Raw genomic sequence first — 6,645 nt, forward strand, 5'->3', positions numbered from 1 at the left:
CGTGACGTTTACTGAACTGCTGTGAAGGTTTAATGATCAGCTAACATTAGCTTAGTCTTTTAGCACAGTTGATCTGAGTGAACGCTTTAATTTGTAAATGGTTCAGTCTTTTTTATTTTTACCAAATAAAGCTACAGCTTTTTTTGGAGTCTACAAAAGCTCAACTTTAAATAGCTTTTTTTTCCCATCGTTTTTTCTGTTTTTTTTTTTTCTTTTTTATATATAACGAACCCCGACTATAAATACATTTATTCTATATGACTTGTTGTGATATTGGTAACATAACTATGGGACAAAATTTGCAAAAATAATGTCAAGTTTTTGATATTTTAAGAAACTTTATTTCTACGTAGGTCGCCATTGTTGTTTGTTATGCAATGCATTCTGGGAAGTGACGTCAAATGGGGGTAGAGCTTCCCGTGTTTACATAACAACTAGCGGTGATTAGCAACGATGAGCTCCTCTGTTCACCCTTTTCAGTTCGAACCAGAGCGTGAGCTGCAGTGTGAGGAAGAGAACTTTGAAAATACTGTCAGAAATGAAGATCAGCGCTCTGATCAAGCAAGAGTTGGCCATTGTAGGTGGTGTCTGTGTGGGGGCTGCTTGCCGATGCTGACAGAGAATGAGAGTGTTACTCGTGGATGATTTTTCTTCTTGCGGGGAAATATGATGGGCACTGCATCTGGTTTAAGACGTTGTTTGTATCCAGAAGTACCAACAAGCTCCCTCATTAGCTGAGGTCGATGAAAAGCCTCAAATGCATCTGCGTTGAAGTGACGTGAGCACAGCCGCGGGTCTTTCGGCAACTGCACTCTTCCACAAGCATCCTCCCACTTTTTCCTTAACTTTCTTTCTTTTGGAAAGCAATGAAGGCTTACCTCGCTTTCTTTGTTGCCCTTAGACTGAAAATTGCATCCAAAGCCGCGCAATGCGGCATTTTATCTCGGTAGAAGAACTAGCTTTAACACTGTTTTCGCTTGCATGAAAGATTTCAGAAACCTTTCCACGTCATCACCCCCAGAATGCCTTGCTCAGGCAAAAACATGGCGGCCGCGTTGTATTTAAATACGTGATAAATAAATGCTATTTTTATATCATTCAAGACTTGTTTATGCACTTGTAACTATATATTATACTGTAATAGCAGACGTCAGTGTTTCAATTTTTTGACAAATTTGATGTTATAGTCGGGGTTCCTTTTTAGTGTTTCTTTATATTTTAAGACAGATTTTTATTTGTCCCAATCAGGAACATTTGCTGTGCAGACAACCTAAATATAGATGCACTTCAAAAACTTCCATTGATGAGATGAACACCATGAAGTCCAGTCAAAGGAAAACATCTCTGCTCTTCAGCAAAACCACCAGAGTTCAAAGCTGCAGAAGAGACCTTCATCTGGTCCCGAGAATCCAGCATAACATCATCTGCTTCTAAATAAAAGGCTGTTTCAACAGCAACTATTTTATTATTTTTTAAAAAGCTGATCATTTTATATTTTAACAATAAATGAACAGTTCATTAAAAATGTCCATGACAAAGTCAAAAGACATTTACACAAGTAGAAGCTCTCCACTTATTGTGCTCAAATTCATATTTTAGAAATGACTCTGTCCTGATAACAACATTAAAGGCAATTACATATTTTGATGTAATTACAAGTTGAAATGACAAAAAAAAAAAAAAAAAAAAATCATAAGGTTTATGTCACAGAAATCCTACTTTACAATCTCACTGCAGTCATTGTTAAATTATTTCCTGTTGCATTTATAATAAACATTTGTATTTTCTTACAAACAACAAAAAACATTTCCAAGCATTTTCTTCAGAAAACTGCTCTATAAATGAGCAGTTCTGTGACACGTTTCTGTTTCGTACAGATCAGTGGTTTCTGCACCGATCTGTTTCATACAGATCAGTGATTTCTGCCACTAGTTTTCCGTGTTTTGGCCCGACGCGTCGTTCCTATTGGACAGCGCGAAGCTACGTCACAGCTCGGAGTGTCGAAAGTTGGACTGGGTTGAACTTTAACTACATCAGCCTGTTGACAAGAGGCAATACGTGCTCCCGTCAGAAGTGTCGCTTTAGCTCAGCTTTTGATGCGACGCTTCTGATGCCTCTAAACAGCAATGCGTCTCATTGAAAATAATGCTTTTTAGACCGATTCCTGACGCCTCTGACGCTTCTGACACTTTCAGTGTGCAAGGCCCATAAATGTAAGAATCCCTGCCTTTTTTTCTTTTTCCATACTTCCTCAACCTTTTCTGATTTGAGGTTATAGAATAATAATAATCATATATTATATAACTGCTGAGTGGATCTTTGTAATTTGATTGGTGTTTTTTATGTCACATGACATGGATTATTCGTCACATTTGTGTTGCATTGCATTTAGAGTCCAATGTGGTTCCATTTAGAGTGCAAATTTGGTTCCATGCGTTTGGTACCATTGCACTCTGCACACACACGTGTGCACACACACAACGCATTGCATGCACATACAAAACAAATCCACTGTGCTGTCTGGAGGCTGTTAGCAGGAAGTTAGAATGAAAAGCTGGACTAATTTCTAATGTGATTTTTTTTCATTGCACTGAGGATGTACACAGTCTTTCTTTTTTGTAGTACATGCGCACACAAGCGCCAACCCGGTTGTGTGAGTGAGCGCGGACATGCACGGGACAACAACACTAGAGACATGACGATTTGATTGAGCGAACTGACAGTGTTAATTCTTGTAACACACACACACACACACACGCACACACACAAAATCCAATCCACTGTAAGCCGTCTGGATGCATGAAGAGCTGTTCAGATGAAAAGCGGAAAAACATGTGATTTTTGGCTGGACTGAGGAACGACACACAGTCTTTTTATGGAAGTCCGAAGTCAGTGCACTGCATCACCGGACTACATGTCACAATTTGGACTTCTGTTTCTAAATTAATAAAATATCAAATGACAAGGATCTATTTTAGCCTTTATATAAAACAAATGTCAGGATGTGTGTTTCTGCCTGGTCTTGTTTTCATGCTTTTGCCACATTTCTGTTTCTCTTTAGGGTTACTCTCTGGCTGGGGTCCTCCTGCTTCATCCTGGACCCTGGTCTCATCCGTGCCTTTCATGTTGCCAATTCTGCTGCTCCTGGGCCATCTGGAGCTGGCCCCCATGGGGGGGGGGGGGGGGGACTGTCAGGATGTGTGTTTCTACCTGGTTTTGTTTTCATGCTTTTGCCACATTTCTGTTTCTCTTTAGGATTACTCTCTGGCTGGGGTCTTTTTCCTGCTTGAGTTTATCTATCCTTGTCTTTCTTGTCTGTCCCTCCTGTTTCTTGGTGGTGGGCGTTTCCCTCTTTCTGGTCACACCCTCATTCTGGTGCATTCCACACACACCTGCTCCCAATCTTCACCTCATTACCTGGGTGTATTTTAGCTCCTCATTTTGCCCTGCTTTCTCAACAGATTGATGTGTTCTATGTCTTCTCTCCAGCTCTGTATCCATTGTTCTCGGCCTGCTTGCCACCCGTGTTTTTTGACCCCCTGCCTGTACTCTCGGCCACACGCTTGCCTGATGCTCTTGCTTTTGCTTATCTTGTTGGACTGCCTACCTGTGTACCAGATCCAGTTTTCCGTCCAAGTAAACTGCTTTTACTTACAGAGCCTTGAGTCCGAGTCCTGCATTTGCGTCCTGCCACAACTGTTTACCAGCCCTCTGCACTCAGCTCTCCCACCCGGAGTGATTCTCCGGGGAAACTGGTGACGTCCTGCCGTTCATAACTCAGTGCGATTCTCTGGGGAGACTGGTGATGTCCTGCTGCTCATAACTCAGTGCGAACTGCATTTCAAATCAATGTCCTCTATGTTTCCGCCAGACAAAACCAAGATCGCATACATGATCTCACATCTATCCAGCCGGGCTGCAGGGTGGGCAACAGGAGAGTGGAGCCATCAGGCGCCATCTAGCTCCTCCCTCCCGGCTTTTACTACAGCCTTACAGCAGGTATTCCAGCATATGTCTCCGGGGCACAAGGAGGTGCGCTCCCTTCTAAGGCTTCTACCAGGGGCTGGCCCCCGACATCCAGGAACAGCTTATTTCCACCGACCTTCCCCAGGATTTGGATGAGCCGATTGCCCTCACCATCCGGATCGACCGGCACTTATCGGAACGTTCGTGCCGCGAGCCTCGTTATGCACCTCGATGCACCTTTACACCTAACCCCAGACCATCGAGCACCCACCACGCTGACACTGAGACAACTCGTCAGGGACCCAATGAAGTCATGCAGCTGGGCCGAACACGGCTTTCCCAGGAGGAATGTCACCGCAGACGGGATGATGGACTTTGTTTTTACTGTAGACAATCGGGTCATGTGGTCTCTAGCTGCCCAGTCAGGGGTGCCGCTGTGAGGTCTTAGGTGTCTGTGCGGGTGAGTCATAGTTAAGTTTCCACCTCGACTTCTCAGAATTTAATTTCTGCTAAATTGGAATCTGATCACTGTTCTGAGTTAGTGTACGTCTTTGTGGATTCCGGCTCTGACGCCAATTTAATGTTATCTCCTCTTGCCAGGTCACTGCACCTTAAGTTGCTTCATTTTGGGCACCCTCTGGTGGTCAGGGCGGTGGATGGTCACATAAGACAAATTACGCACAGAACTCAGTCTGTCCGCCTCACAATAAATAAGAATCATGTTCAATCAATTAGCTTCCATGTTTTTGACCAAATGACTCACTCCATAATCTTGGGGCACCCCTGGTTGCAAGGGGTTCCTTCTGTTCTGAGAAATGTTTAATCAAATGTGAATCCCAGCAATAACCAGTTTTTTCAGATCTTGAGGGGGTCCCTTTTTGTTATCTTGTCCTAGCTCCTGTGTTTAGCAAAGCTAAAGCTAAACCGCTCCCGCCTCACCGTTCTTACGATTGTGCAATAGATCTGTTGCTTGGAACCGGTCTGCCTCGAGGTAAATTGTATTTACTGTCCATCCCTGAATGCACCGCCATGGAGGAGTATATTCAGGAGTCACTTGATGCCAGTCCCTCCTCCTCACCAGCTGGGGCAGGATTTTTCTTTGCTGAAAAGAAGGACACGACTCTGCGTCCGTGTATTGATTACTGGGGATTAAATGATATTATAGTCAAGAACCGCTACCCGCTGCCGCTGATGTCGTCTGCCTTTGAGTCACTAGAGGGTGCCAAGATATTTACTAAGCTAGATCTGAGAAACGCGTATCATTTAGTCAGGATTAAGCAAGGGAATGAGTGGAAAACTGCCTTCAATACCCCTACTGGTCACTATGAGTACCTTGTGATGCCTTTTGGGCTTACCAACGTGCTGGCAGTGTTCCAGAACCTAGTTAACAACGTTTTGCGAGAATTCCTTAACAAATTTGTTTTTGGGCGATATTCTGATCTTCTTGCCAGACCTTGAAACCCACACCCGGCACGTGCAGACCGTGTAACAAACCCTCCTTCATAATGATCTATATGTCAATGCGGAAAAGTGCGAATTTCATAAGTCAACAATATGTTTCCTATGTTTTGTCATTGCTGAAGGGAATATCTAAATGGACTCAGATAAGGTGGCGGCAGTGCGGGACTGGGCGTGCCCAGTAGTCGGAAAGAGGTTCAGGGGTTTTTAGGGTTCGCAATTCTTAATTTTAGCTCGGTTGCTACACCCCTTTACAATGTGACCTCATCTCTCCAGGCATTTAAATGGACTCCGGAATGTGACAAGGCCTTCAGGGTCCTAAAACAACGATTTTCAGCTGCCCCGGTGCTACTCCTTCCTGACCCTGCGCGGCAGCTTGTGGTTGAGGTCGATGTTTCAGATATTAATGTGGGAGCGATCATGTCTCAATTGAGTCCCACAGACAGACAGCTGCATCCATGTGCCTATCTGTCTCGTAAGTTGTCTCTGGCGGAGTGCAACTACAGCATTGGCGACCGTGAACTGCTGGCGGTTAAAGTGGCCTTGGAGGAGTGGCGACACTGGCTTGAAGGGGCACAAATGCCATTTCTTGTGTACAGTGATCATAAGAACATAGCTTATTTACGCACTGCAAAACGCTTGAACACTTGTCAAGCTCGGTGGGCAATCTTCTTCAGTAGGTTCAATTTTGTCCTCATGTATCGACCCGGAACTAAGAACAGCAAACTGGACACGTTGTACGGACAATTTGATGGTCCTGACCCTCCTGCATAGTCTGGTAATATTTTAACGGCCTCATGTTTTGTTTCGGCCATCACGTGGGACATCAAGTCTCAGGTTAGAAGCGCTCTCGGTAACGAAGCAACTCCAGTTGGCTGCCCGTCGGGGAAGTTATTTGTCCCAGTCACTCTTAGAGAGGAAGTTATTGAATGGGGTCACAGCAGCCTGTTTTCCTGCCATACAGGTATCAAAAAGACCTTGTTTGTGGTTCAACAGTGGTTTTGGTGGCCTCGTATGGTTGCAGACGTTGCCAAGTTTATTAACGCCTGTCAAGTTTGTGCTATGTATAAATCATCCACTCATCCTCCTGCCGGGTCTTTATTTCCCCTGTCTATTCCTAGGCAACCCTGGACTCATATTTCTCTAGATTTTGTCACTGGCTTTCTGCCCTCAAAGGGACATACTGTGATTCTAACAGTTGTAGATCGCCTCTCCAAGATA

The sequence above is a fragment of the Thalassophryne amazonica genome, chromosome 6, assembly GCF_902500255.1.
Source record: "Thalassophryne amazonica chromosome 6, fThaAma1.1, whole genome shotgun sequence".
In the NCBI taxonomy this organism is placed as follows: domain Eukaryota; kingdom Metazoa; phylum Chordata; class Actinopteri; order Batrachoidiformes; family Batrachoididae; genus Thalassophryne; species Thalassophryne amazonica.